Source organism: Typopeltis vanoorti, chromosome 9, assembly GCF_054136105.1.
Source record: "Typopeltis vanoorti isolate ZY-2024b chromosome 9, IOZ_Tvanoo_1.0, whole genome shotgun sequence".
NCBI lineage: Eukaryota > Metazoa > Arthropoda > Arachnida > Uropygi > Thelyphonidae > Typopeltis > Typopeltis vanoorti.
Window position 1 is genome coordinate 14954363 of NC_143557.1, and position 14847 is coordinate 14969209.

General features: G+C 36.4%; 1 protein-coding gene across 2 annotated transcripts in view; it reads right to left on the minus strand.

Moving 5' to 3' along the window:
• LOC150102896 (thymidine kinase, cytosolic-like) overlaps positions 1-14847 on the minus strand; it is a 224501-nt gene that overhangs the window by 30328 nt on the left and 179326 nt on the right. The window lies entirely within an intron of this gene.

The window sequence follows — 14847 nt, forward strand, 5'->3', positions numbered from 1 at the left end:
ACTTCCTTCCAGGAACAGCGTCTCCGATTTAAATGAGGATTTGTGAACTGGCCTGGCTACTTCACACATTCAGGTTTAAATCAGAAATTTGAACATGGAAATACTGCTAATTCATGAAACAGTTTGCAAAATTACAAGCTACTGAAATGCATTACTACTTGTCTCAAGTATGTAATTAAAAATAATTACTAATATTGGTCTTTGCATCATATCCTATCAGTAACATTTATCAAACTTCTTTGTTAAATGAAATGGTTGTAGATACAGATAAGGAATTTTTTTATAATGGATTAATGACATAAAGCAAATACACTATTAAAAAAAAATGTTCTCTTGTTATTTTGTGAAGATTTGTGGTACTCAGACTTCTGGTGTCAACCAAAAGTGCAAATGAGATAAATATCAGCAATGCTGATGTAGAATCATGCAGAATCATTGTAGTAGAGAAGCATTTATCATCATTAATATCCTGATATGTACACTCAAGGCTACATGTGATTTCAATGTGATATTCATTTTCCCACATAATTCTGTTTGAAATTGCCTTCCAATCAAGATTATCTTCATGTTTAGTACTGAATGTTATCGCTACTCTCCTCACTATTCCTTTCTTTGATTGTTATTGCCTGAATATAACATCCTATACTTATTATTTATCTCACTTGTTTTTATCTTCATGTCAGTAACACCAATTATGTCATTGTGGTATTTTTCAGCTCTTCTGCAAGTTTTCAATTTCTTTCCATTTAATGATCCTTATGTTGATGTTGGGTTTATTCTTCTTCTCTTTCTTCTAGATATTGACTTTTGTTTTCCCTGGTTTTCTGACGAAAACAGCAAGGGCCATATTTAACTATGCAATGGCCAGTAATACCATCACGTGTGTGTATTTCTACTTTCAGCCAGTAGAAATTACAACTTGGTTGACTGAGTCCCAAATTGCCAGCTTATCCTCATTTGTTCAGTACTCAAGTGAATACCTACTAAAAGGCACACTGTATGAAGATGAGGATTGTGCATTAAATCAGAAGCCCAATTGGTTCTCTATATTGCTTAAAGATGATGTAGACATCTCCTCTCCGTTATTTGGCTCTAACCCTTAAGTGACTCACAGTAGAGAAGAATGGCCCTAAATCATAGTTCAAGTACTATTAAGGACTATTAAATAATAATAATAAAAATAACATAAGTTAATTTTAGAACTATTTAAGAGATATAACTGAGACTTCTCACCCAATGTCCAACCCTCACTTTTCTGCAGAGAGTCCTGCTGCTAGTTATCTAATTGGATGCTGAATGAATAAATAAGGGGCTGGCAATTTGGGACTGACCAAATTGCCAACTATACTCATAAAACTACATATACATTAAGATAATAGAATATAATCACATACAACCTGGATCATCACCAAGCTATACCAGAAGTACTATTCCTATCAGAAACCCAACTGGCAACCTCAACTGTCCAAACTACACATTACACAGTTTTTTCCACCACAAGGGCAGCACTTGTGCATTCATCAGAACTGACATACCATGTCAGAGACTGCACATCCTTGAATCCCCACTGTCTGATCTGTTTGGCTCAAAATTTCTTTACCAAACCAACTTGACCTTTTCGTATGCTCTTTCTCACCAAATGCCGTCAACCACTCTGACTTCTTCAACTCTCTCTAAAGCTTGACTTTCTGCAGTCAAGATACTCCAATAGTGAGGTTGTCCTTCTTGGGGGACATCACTGTCCACAACTCACATTGGTTCCCCTTCTCCAGTTTCACCGACGAAGCAGCCAGGGATGCTCAGGTGTTTGCTATAGAAATAACCTATCTCAGATCATCAATCTTCCTACCAGAATACCTGACACCCCCACCTCCACTTTGTCAACACACTTGACCTCTTCCTAATAAGCTCCCCTTCCAGGTATACTAGGATTGTCAGTCCACCTCTTGGAAACTTGGACCACAACATCATACAAGTCTCTTTTGCCAAATTCTGATCCAAACATCTGCTCAGACCGACCAGCAGAAATCATCCTCACAGGAATGAAGGCTTTCATTCCTTATTTCACTTCAAATTCTCAGCCACGATCCAAGCCTTGGTTCTCAAAAAAGTGTGCAAATTCTGTAAAAGAAAAAAACCTCTGCTTACCACAAAATGGCTCAAGACCAAAACTCCAGTTGCATACTCTGCAGCACACAATTGTTGCAAAAGAACCATCACCAAGTCCAAGTCAGACTTTGAAAGGGCCAAATACTGCAAACTCACCTCCTGCCCAAATGGCAGTCACTTCTTCTGGTCCCTTGCCAAGGGACCACCCAGATTTCCACCACTCTCACAACTGAATGGTACTGTAGTTACCCTACCTAAAGACAAGGCTAACTTACTGCCATCACTCTTCTCTTCAAATTCCTGTATTGAGGATCTGTGCAAAGTCACCTCCACACTACCAAGAACGGCTCCCTTCATGTCATCTGTCAAAAAGAAATCTGAAGAATCCTCAATAACCTGAACACAAATCTATCCTATATCGCCTCTTCAATCTATCTTTTTCAACTGCCATCTACCCTACAACATGGAAGCAGTTCCACATCAAAACCATCCCAAAGAAAAGTGATAAAAGGCAACCAACAAATTACCATCCAACTGCTCTCACTTCTGTTCTCTCTAAAATTATGAGGAAAGTCATCAGCAACCAATTCTTGAACCACCTGGTCATACCAACAGTCAGTGATCAGCAGCATGGATTCTGCCACTCACGATCTACAGCTGATCATCTTGCTTTTACCACCCACCTCTGAACTCTAGTCATGGAGAAACTCATGTGGTTATCCTCAACATTTCAGAGGCATTTGATCAAATGTGGCACGGGGCCTACTTAACAAACACCACCCTATGGTCTGCCTTCCTCGTGGTGCAACTGGATCACCAACTTGCTCATTGTTTGCTCACTATGTATCATAGTGGAAAGTTTATTCTCCTCATTTTCCCACCAATGCAGGAGTACCCCAGGGTTCTGTTCTTTCAACCACTCCTTTCCTCTAATATATAAATGACCTGCTCTCACAGACTTCCAATCCTATCCCTAGCTTTACTGATGACGGTACACTCCATTCCTCCTTTTCATTTGACAAACCTTGTAGTGCTGAAGTATTAGAATCCTCAAGATCTACAATTACCAACAACCTGAGCTCAGATCTCCTAGCTACACCCCAGTGGGGCAAGGACAACCTTGTAAACTTCAATGCCACCAAAACTCAGTCCTGTCTGATCTCTTGCAAGAAAGAGCTCCCTTTCCTCCAGTAATACTGACATATCCAGAGACAATCAGATTTTTCTACTCGGCTTGATCTGTATCTCTGATCTGTCCTGGCAGAACCACATTTCAACTATAGCTTCTGCAGCCACCAAAAAACTTGGTCTACTTTTTTGCACAAGACACTACTTCACACCTTCTAACTCTATACAAAGCCTAAATCTGCCCAGCCATGGAATATTGCTCCCATATTTGGGACAAAGCACCAAAATCCTCCCTAGGATTGCTTGATTGCATCCAGAAGAGGGTAATCTGGCTAATTAATGATCCCACTCTCAGATACCCATTCCACTCCCTCTCCACAAACGTTCCGTTTTGGCCTTGTGCCTCTTCTACAGATACTTTCATTGGCCATTATTATTTCACCACTCCTCCAAAATCATTAAAACAAGAGCAACTGCTAACCAACACCCCTTTACGGTCTGTCTTGAAACTCACTGAGCAAACTTCACTGCCTCCTTCATCCCATCTACTTCTGTCCTATGAAACAGTCTTCCCCACTCTGCTTTCTCTAAAGATGACAACCCTCAGCTGTTCAAGCAAAATGTGAAGAGATTCCTCTTTCCCACCCACAACACTAGTGTGGTATAGGTCTTGTGGCTTTTTCTTTTTAAAAATAAATAAATAAAAAATTCTTAGTTTACACAAAGAAAAAGGAATTTAAAGTTGACAAATCTAGCAATTTTCACAATTGGAGCACGCTTATTTGTGCCTATGGTTTTATGAAAGATTCTAACAAGGGTAAAAGGTAAAAGAATTTTGAGTCATTAGAGAGGATAGTTGACATAAAGAATAGTTGGTTCTTGTTAGACATTATTCTGCTTAAGAAGTAGAGTAGCAAATAAATCTCAAAAAATGTTTTAGAAAATTAGAATAAAAAGGCAAGGCTAATATTAATGAAAAGTACTTGCTAGATTTCATGTTCTGGATATGGGCTAGTCCTAACTAAGATCCCTTCTGAACAAAATGTTGAATCAGTTTGCATGTAAAGAACCCACATGAAGCAAGAAAGTTTTGTTATTATTGATAACATTTTCATACAGCTCATGATACCAGTAGATTTGAAATATGACATTACTATCACCCTGGTGCTCAGCAGAACAAAATGAGTATTCCAGTGGAAAGAAACTACATATTAAAGTTTTGATAACAAAATCAATCATGCAACTCTCAGATGTGAAATGCAGACTCATACACAATGTTACTGGAGAAAGTCAACTCAGATTGACTAATCTAATCTAGGAATGCAACGTGGTGCAGTTGTCTGTAAAGAGAGGGGGGGGGGGAATATTAACTCCATAGAGGACAAAGGAAGTTAAAGAAGCAGTCGATGCAAAGAAGAAATCAGACAAAAAAGTTCCTGAAAAGTAGATAAATAAAAGTAATGTGTAAATTTTGAATACAATATAGAAGATAAATATCATGAAGGCAATAAAATGTTTTGTTAGTTACTAATAAAGTTAAGAAATGAAGAAAAGAATATCGCAAAGAGATTGAAGTACTTCCATATGATATTAAACTGAAGATAACATTCTCAATATCCGTAGTAATTACTTAAAAATGATCACTTAAAATGACAAACAGTGGAACAATGATAGAAAATACCCAAGAGTAATAAAATAAGGATTACATATCAATATTTGAGGCAGAAAATACCAGAAGAAATCTGAAATGCTGAAATATGGGTATCCTGCACATTTGAGGATTGGTTCAATTTAAATTCCAGATGACTCAAGTAGAACTTACATTGTACTGGTTTATTGAAAAGGAAATAAAACTACATATGAGATTAGTATAAAGAAATTTTCTACTAAATGATCCAGGAAAGATTTACACAAGTATATACAAGAAAAGACTAAAATAATGTTGAATGGAAAATTTGTTGCGAAGAACTAATTTTGTTCTAATTCTTCTAGTTCTAGAGAAAAGTGGTATCACACCTGATATTCGAACAGGGGATATTAAGCTTAGTTCTTTATGCAGATGACATTGTCCTCTTAAATCTGTTACATGTCTTCTAGTCTTTAGTCAGAATAGTCAATGGCTATGATACATTTGATATGATAATAATTCATTCCCTTCAAAACAGAAAGGGTTATGAAAGGGCTGAAGTAACCTTGGAGGGTGCAGAGACATAACAAAAATAATATGAGAACTGCACAATATTGATTATGAGGATAGATTGAGGAGATGCAGACTGCAGAATATGGTGGATAGAAGACAAAGGGGGAAGGGAGATATGATTGAGACATTTAAGCTGTTGAAGGGTTATTATCACATTAACACTGAAGAGATTTTTCATATGGTAGAATAAGGGAAAGGAAGAAGAACAATAGGTCATCCTTGGAAGTTACAAAAGGAAGTAGTGAATAAAAGGGTAAGAAGTCAGTTTTTTGCATGGAGAGTGGCAGGAGCATGAAATGCATTGTCTGAAAGGGTGGTGAAAGTGTGAATGGTGGATGAGTTTAAGTGGTAGGATAAACTTTGTATTGACTAGTGTTTATCTTCCATGACAAGTCTTGTGACTCCATAGAGGTCAAGAAGATAATAATAAACAGAAAATATAAACTGTACTCTTAGCAGTGAACCCAAAGAACAAGTTTTACATATCAGATATTTTAGGTACAATTTTTAGTGAAGATGACAATTAAATATGAGAGTAAATAACAGAATATGCAGATGACATTAACAGCACATCAGGGGCCAAACAGATAAAGAAATATATCTGGAATTAGAAAAAATAGCATATGAAATAGGGATAAAAATTAATCAACAAAAAACCAAAATGATTAAAACCAGGCAGACTCTGTAAACTGATATAAGCATCAAAATTGGAATCCTTGAAACAGAAAAAAAGTGGAACAATTTAAATATTCAGGCACAATGATCATAAACCAACCAAAAAAAGAGATGTTAGAAATGCAGAACTGAATAAAGATGGGGTTCTGTAGGTAGTTTTCGGTATTGAGACCACATATTAATACAAAGAGTTTATTAAAAATAAACAATTAAAAAAAACCGACAGGTTTCATGCATCGTAAGACTTACATCATCAAGGGTAATGGTATATAAAAGTTTTACATAACAAAAGCTTATTGACAATTAATTATACATATTAGATATTTTAATAACTTCACAATAATGAACTCTTTATATTAATATGTGGTCTCAATAACGAAAACTACCTACAGAACTGCTTAACCACAGAAACCAACGTCTAAATAAAGATGGGGTTATCAGGCTTTTTATTCTGTCTCGTGTATTCAGCTTAAAAGATATCCACTGGAAGACTAAAGTACAAATACAAAATTTGATAATTCATCCAATTTTTATCTACGGATGTGAAGACTAGATATATATGGCGAGTGTGGAGAATGTGATTTCAGCTACTGAAAGGAAAATTCTTAGAAAAATATTTAGCCAAGTGAATGATAAGCTCTGGATGATCAGGTATACAAAAATAACTTATATCAGCTAAAGAACCTACAATATCCAGTCTAATCAAGTTGAAAAAGTTGCAGTGGGCAGATCTTTTATGTGGAAAATGGGAGTATTCTTAATTAGACTATAAATAGGTTTTTCTCTTGGTCTTTTACCAAGAGATTTATAACCTATTTATAGTCTTCTTAAGAAAATACTGTCATTTGTCACAGAACAGGATGGATAGATACCATTAGTCAACACGGCAACATCATATTGCAATGTGCAAACTGGTGAAGTCAAGTTTTGGACAGACGGGGTGGACCAAATCCAGGAGGTCAAGACTCATTTTGGGCTGTAGAGCTATAGGATAAGAAGAAGGAGAAGAATAGAATAAGTAAGGTTTATTCTCTTCTTTAACTCTTCTTGAATCCAGATTTGATACATTTATGTACAACAAGAGAGAAATGTATCAAATCTGGATTCAAGAAGAGTTAATTAGAAACACTTTGTAATCCACAAAGTGGATTACAAAGTGTTTCTAATTAACTACATTGATTCACCAGATATTGGTGAATCAATGTAGTTTGGAGTGCTCAAAAAAGATGTACATGTAAGTGAGGTTCTTATTAGTAATCTGCCTTGAGATATTTGGATACATGACAATATGTCATGGCACACTGATAGTAATTAATATAAATGTAATTAATATAAATATAAATTAATATAGTAATATGATTGCCTTTTATAATAAAATGACAACAGCAGTTGATGAGGGAAAGGCATATACTACCATTTTTTTGGATTTTGCAAAGGCATATGACAGGGTGCCACATGATAAGCTGATATTTAAGTTGCAGGACATGGGTTTAGATTTCAGGTTAGTCAAATAGATTCAGGATTGGCTGTCTGATAGGTATCAGAGATATGGTGGGGCAATACCAAGGAGGTAGAAGGTCACAAGTGGGATTCCACAGGTCAGTACTAGGACCTGTATTGCTTAACCTTTATATCAATCACATTGCCAATGGACTGCATGGGGGGATATTCAGTTGTTTGCAGATGATGTGAAGCTGGGAAAGTTTATTAGTAACAGTGCAGATGTGGCAGCCCTACAAGAGGATTTGAATAAACTAGACAGATGGGCAAATGAATGGGGGATATCAGTTTAATGCAGCAAAATGTAAAGTCTTGAAGTTTGGGATACATTGATGGGAGGCTGCATACTTAATTGGAGAAAGTAGGAGAGACAAGAAATCTGAGGGTAATGATTGATAGAAAACTGAAATTCAGAGAACATATTGCAAAGGTGGTGATGATAACCCAGAGAATTGCTGCAATACTGAGAAGGATGCTGACCTGTAGAGATAAAAGAGCTATCGTTCCATTGTATAAGACCCTGATCAGACCACACTTCGACTATTGTTATCAAATTTGGTCCCCAGGATTTGAAGGGGATAAATTAACTGTGGAAAGGTACAGAGGCAGATAACAAAGATGGTTACAGGACTGTACAATGTTGTTAGTTATGAGAATTGGCTGAGGGAATGTGGACTGCAGAATTTGGTAGACAGAAGAAGGAGAGGTGATTATGATTGAGACTTTTGAACTGTTGAGAGGCCGTTACAGGGTTGACAGTGGGGAGTTCTTTCGCTTGGTGGAATAGTGGGAAGGAGCGATGACAAGGGGCCATCCCTGGAAGTTACGAAAGGAAGTTGTTAGAAAGAGAGTGAGGAGTGGTTTCTTTGCATGGAGGGTGGGTGAAAGCAAGAACAGTCAATGAGTTAAAGGAGTGGTATGATAGACTTTGTGTTTCCTAGGAAGAATCTCTCATGACTTTGATTATTTTCTCTTTGATTATTATTATTATTATTCAGGCATCTATTACCATAGATGCCTGAATAATAATAATAATAATCAAAGAGAAAACCTGGCTGGACTTCTTCCAAAACTTACAGCAAGATGGTAATGAAAGTGGAAGAAATAACATCACAAGAAATCAAACAAGCAATACAGTAAAGCAAATCAGGATAATTCCCTGGAGAAGATGGAATAAATATAGAATTTATTAAATATGCAGAGCATTGTATTCATCAAATGACTTTTAAAATTATATAACAATATAATTTTAAAAGGAAGGAAGGAAAAATCCCAGAAAGTTGGAATAAGGCAATTGTCATCCCAATATATAAAAAAGATGATAAGTGCAACTGTGAAACTACAGAGGAATAAGTCTCCTAAATACTGGCCGTAAGTCATATTCACAAATGTCAACTTTAAAACTTTAATCATATATATAGAAGATAAACTTTGCGAAGAACAAAATGGCTCCAGAAAAGGATGATCGTGCATTGACACAGCTTTTACATTCAAAATCTTAATGTAAAACCATTACAAATTCAACATAGAAACACACATAGCATTTGTAGATTACCAGAAAGCCTTTGACAGAGTCTTTAGAAACAAACTGCAGACTGTACTCAAGAATCTAAACATTCCAAATGAGCCGCTTGCTACAATGTCTGATGGAGGAAATGTGAGAATCTGTGTGTAAGAGCGACAATGTTAGGTAACTGTGTTAGTGATAGGAATGGTTATTATTATTGAAATGATTATGAAGAGAGAAAGATTCTGTGTTCATCCAGTTTGGACCTATCAAGCATGTGTAATGATGTCTGCATAAGTATGGAACCAGATAAGAACAAAGTTGTCAAACTGTGTCATGCATACCATAGACAAGTGTATACAAAAGAGCATGCAGGTAATTTATTATTTCCGTACACGAATGATAGGCGTATCAGAAACAAAGGAGTAGAGTTTGTTGCCTTGGTTAATATATTGGGACCTCATATTTCAGGCATTACTGAGACCTGGCCATCAGAAGCAGACCTACTAACTGGTATTGAGCACAAAGGGTACAGCATTTTTAGGAAGGATAGACAGGATATGAGAGGAGTGGATGTGCTGCTAATGACATCAGATGACTTGAATCCAGTTAGAGTTGAGACCTATTACTGCAATACTATTAACAGTTTTTCATGTGACATTGAGTTTGAAGCCATCTGGTGTGAGATGAAGTCTAATAAGATTAAATACATAGTGGGGTGTTGTTACAGACCTGGTGGATCAGTTGCTAGTGATGAAGAAATGCATTACCAAATAAATACAATGGGTATGAAAAGAGTAATCATAATGGGGTACTTTAATTATCCAAACAGTGATTGGGTACCGGTAGCTATTAAATTGCATGAGAAGAATGAAACTGAATTTATTGTACTGTCGTGAGACAACTTTCTCAAGCAGCATGTGACAGAAGGAACTCATTGTCAAAGAGTGTTAGATCTTATTATAGTGTCAGAGGAGGTTTCAGTTAAAGAAGTAACTATTCTGCCTCTGGTTGGTGATAGTGATCATGCAGTACTCACTTGCGAAGTGGCTAAGTTTATGAATGTTCCATTCAGAAAAGGTTACATGCTGAACTACAAAGCAGGAAGTGATAACCACCTGAGGGGTATGCAATCATAATGGGGTACTTTAATTATTCTGCACTATTGTATCTGCTTTTGATGGGAAGGACATTGATAGTGTGTATGGGAAGTGTATATAAAAAATACTTAAATGATGCGATATCAGAATGTGTGTCTAGAGTTGAAGAATTCTAGAAGAATAACTAGAGTAGGAGAGAAATGGATGTGATCTAATTAAGCAAGAGATTCATAAGAAAAAGATGATGTGGAAGGAATATTGTGTGCATAAGGATGATGTCAGCTATGATAATTATAAGCAGCAGACAAGAAGAGTCACAAGTGTTAGTATGGAAAGCTAAGTCCGAGTATTAAAAGAAACTTGCTCTGGAAGTCAAAGACAACACAAAAGAATTCTATCGTTATGCTGCAAGTAAAAGAAAGAATGAATATGAAAGAATAACTCTAATGAATGCGTATGGTATGTGGGTGACTGATGCAGAAATGATTGTTCAACTAATGAGCAGCCATTTTGCTAAAAGCTATCAACTTGGTATATGCAACACTGAACTCATCACTACCTCTTCATTATATGAGGAAACTCATGTGTATAAGGAGGAAGTATTAGGACTATGGCACAAACAATAACAATTCTGCAATAGGAACTGAGGGATATAAGCATGGATACTAAAAGAGTGTTCAGCTGAACTGGCTATTCCTTTGACCTCGCTATATAATTAGAATCTCAGAAAAAGTAAGATTCCACAGGAGTAAAAGATATGTATGGTAATCCTGTTGCACAAGGGTGGTGCAAAAACTGATATCCAACTATTAACCAATCAGTATTTCAGGAGTGGTGGTGGTGATGATTTTGGAAATGTTGGTTAGGACTTGCATTCAGAAATGGACTAACAGAGATGGGTTTTACTAAAGGAAGGTCAGTTTTAGCAGCTTGCTCACATTCTATAATAATGTTGCCAATGAGTTAGACAAGGGGGAATGGTTACACTATGATACTTTGGGATTTTGCTAAGTATTTTCACAGAATCCAGCATGGAAGACTGTTGCATAAATTGGAGAATATGGCTTTGGATTATAAAATATTAGCATGGATAAGAGGATAGCTGACTGACAGATATCAAAAAGTTCTATATGGGGGGGGGGGGAAATCTGCAAGATTCAAGGTAATCAGTGGTTGCCTCATGGATCAGTCCTTGGTCCACTGTTATTCATCTGTACATTAATGAAATTGGGAAGGATTTGACATGCAATATACAGATATTTGCTGATGATGCAAAGATAAGTAGGGTAATCAGGAGTGCTGCTGATATGCAGTACGTGCAGAATGAGTTGAATAGACTGGAATTGTAGTCATGGGAAAATGGATGTCAGTTCAATGTCAGCGAATGCAAAGTTATGCACTTTGGCATGATTATGCTAGAAGAAACTGATCAGGCTAAGGATCTTGGAGTGTTAGTAGATAGGAAGTTGAAGTTCAGCAGCCATGTGACAAAGATTGCAAATACAACTCAAAAGATAATTGCAATGCTGATACAAACCTTGACATGTAAAGATAAGGAAGTCATTTTGCCTTTTTACAAGGCCTTGATAAGACCTCACTTGGACTATTGCATGCAAATCTGGTCTCCTGGTTTCCATGGTAATTCTGATACAGTGGAGAGAGTGCAAAGGAGCGCATCAAAAATGATATCAGGATTGTGCGTTACTGATTATGAAGAGACAGATTGAGAATTTGTAGGCCACAGACACTAGCAAACAGGAGAAAGAGGGGGGTGATATGATTGAGACTTAAAAACTTCTGAAAGGTTTACACAGAATTTCAGTAGATGGAATTTTTCATTTTATGGAGGTTGGGGGAAAGGACACAAGGGCATTCACAGAAGTTGAGAATGATGTCAAGAAGGGAGTTAAGGCTAGGTCTTTCTCTCATTGAGGTGTGTGATTGGAATGGATTGCCTTTGGATGTTGTGTGTCCAAATAGCATGACTGATTTCAAGAACAGGCATGACAGCTGGTGCGAATAATATGGCATTCCTCGATGAGTTCCTGAGTCAGTCCCTGGAGGCCTCTGTTAATAAGAATAATATAATAATGTATCAAAATAACCAAATAGCTATAAAAATCAATGAAAAAATTACAGAATGGAAATGAATAAATAGAGGGGACCATCAAGGATTTCCAATGTCATCACTGTTATTTAATATCTATATTGATGAAATAGTAAAGAAATGGAAGAAAATATAAAACCATGATTTAAACTGGATCTTGGAACTATACATCAAGTATAGTTTGTTTGCAGATGACCCATTTGTTTGCAGATGACCAGATAATCATAGCAAGAAGTGAACATGAACTCCAAAAATCAATATACTCCTTAAACATAACTGCCATTTTTACAATTCAGGCAATGACAATCTAGGAAAAGAAGGAGGAGCCATAGTATTCAACACAAAATACAAGGCTAATCTTCTTGAATGGCAGTCAGTCTCAAGTAGAGTAATGTGGGCAAATATGAGTGAGGAACTGGACAATGTGACTTATTTGTGCCTATGGTCCCACAGAAGGTTCTACTAAGATAGAAGTGGAGGAATTTTTTGAAGCTTTAGAAAAAGCAACTGACACAATGAAAAATGAAAAGTTGGTCCTTGTTAGGGATCTAAATAGCAGAGTAGGAAATGATTGTGAGACATACAAAAATATTTTGGGAAAATTTGGAGAAAAGAGCAAAGCTAATAATAATGGCAAATATCTGTTGGATTTCTGCTCAGGATATGGACTTGTTATTACTAACACCATGTTCCAAAATAAAAATGTGCACAAATTCACATGGAGAGAAGAGGCTAGGAATAAGAAAAGTCTCATTGACTATGTTAGTGTTGATAGTGATGTTTTCTCCCTGGTGCAGGACACCAGAGTGTACACAGGATTTGAAATTGGAAGTGATCACTATCTAGTCTTGAGCAAGATAAAATTGAATTTCATATTGAAAAGAATAACATGTAAGAAAGTTTTAAAGCGAATAAAAGTTGAGAAGCTCTCAGATGTGAACTGTAGACTTAAATACACAAAGATTATTGAAGAAAAAATGAAAGAGTTTGAGAACAGGAATCAAACCTTGGAAATTCGGTGGCAAACTCTGAAGAAAACATTGATTGATTCTGCCAGAGAGGCATGTGGTGAGGTTGTCTGTAAGGATAAAAAAATCAGAACTCCCTAGTGGACACAGGAAGTTAAAGAGGCAGTGAAGGAAAAGAAAAAAGCATATCAAAAGTTCCTGTCAAATAAGTCAGCTTGTGCTCTTAGAGAATATAGAGATAAATGCAAGAATGCTAAACACTGTGTCAAACTAGCTAAACAAAAGTCATGGGAGGACTTTGGCAAGAATATAGAAAATAAATATCAAGAAGGCGGCAAAATATTCTGGAGGTTGTTGAAGAAGCTTAGGAATGGAGGAAAGAGTGCTATAAAAGGAGTTAGAGATGATAAAGGTGACATGAAAACAGGAGAAAAAGATATCCTTGAAGTATGGAGTAATTACTTTGAAAAACTGCTAAATGAAACAAGCATTGATGACAGCACAGTGGTAAAAAACACTGACCAGGCATGCAGTCAAGAATACATATCCATACTTGAAGTAGAAAAAGCCATCAAAGGCGTGAAATGTGGAAAGGCATCAGGAGTAGATGATATTCGACCACAAATGCTGAAGTATGGTGGTATAAGAGTCTTACAGTGGCTGCACTGCATAGTTCAGAAGGGCTGGACAGAGGGACGAATTCCTGATGATTGGGAATAAAAGGGAAATAAAACTGCATGTGAGAATTACAGAGGTATTTCCCTACTGAGTGTTCCTGGCAAGATCTATGCAAGTATACTTGAGAAACGGTTGAGAAGAATTGTGGAAGAAAAGCTTGGTGAAGAACAAGCTGGATTCAGGCCAATTAGAGTATGTCAGGATCAGATCTTCACTTTGTGACAAATAGTCGAGAAAGCATGGAAATATAACAGAGATCTGTATTTAAGTTTTATCGATTTGGAAAAGGCATATGACAAGGTGCCAAGAGAGAAGCTATTCAATACGCTGCAGTTATATGGTGTCAATGGGGCATTATATCAAGCAATACTTAGTCTTTATTTGAGTTGTAAGTCAGCAGTTAGAATTAAAGGAAGTACAGGAAGATGGTTTAATGGTAAATCTGGTGTGAGACAAGGATGTACATTATCCCCTCTGTTATTCATTATCTATATGGATCACATTATGAAGGAAAGTGGTATTAAACATGATATCAAAATTGGAGATGTTAATGTCAGCTCTTTGCTTTATGCGGATGATGTAATACTTCTAAATAATTCTGCTACAAGTCTGCAAGATTCTCTGACTAAATTGAATAGCTGTTGTAATAGATATGGTATGAAGGTCAGCAATAAAAAGACAAAGACAATGAAAATAGGCAGAATCATTGAAAATGTCAACTGTGTTGTGAATGGAGAACCTGTGGAACAAGTAAAACATTTCAGCTATTTAGGCACGATGTTTACTGAAGATAGTAAATTAAATATAGAAATAGACAACAGAATCAGCAAAGCTGGTATGGTGGGAAGTCAATTGAATAAATTCATATGGAATAA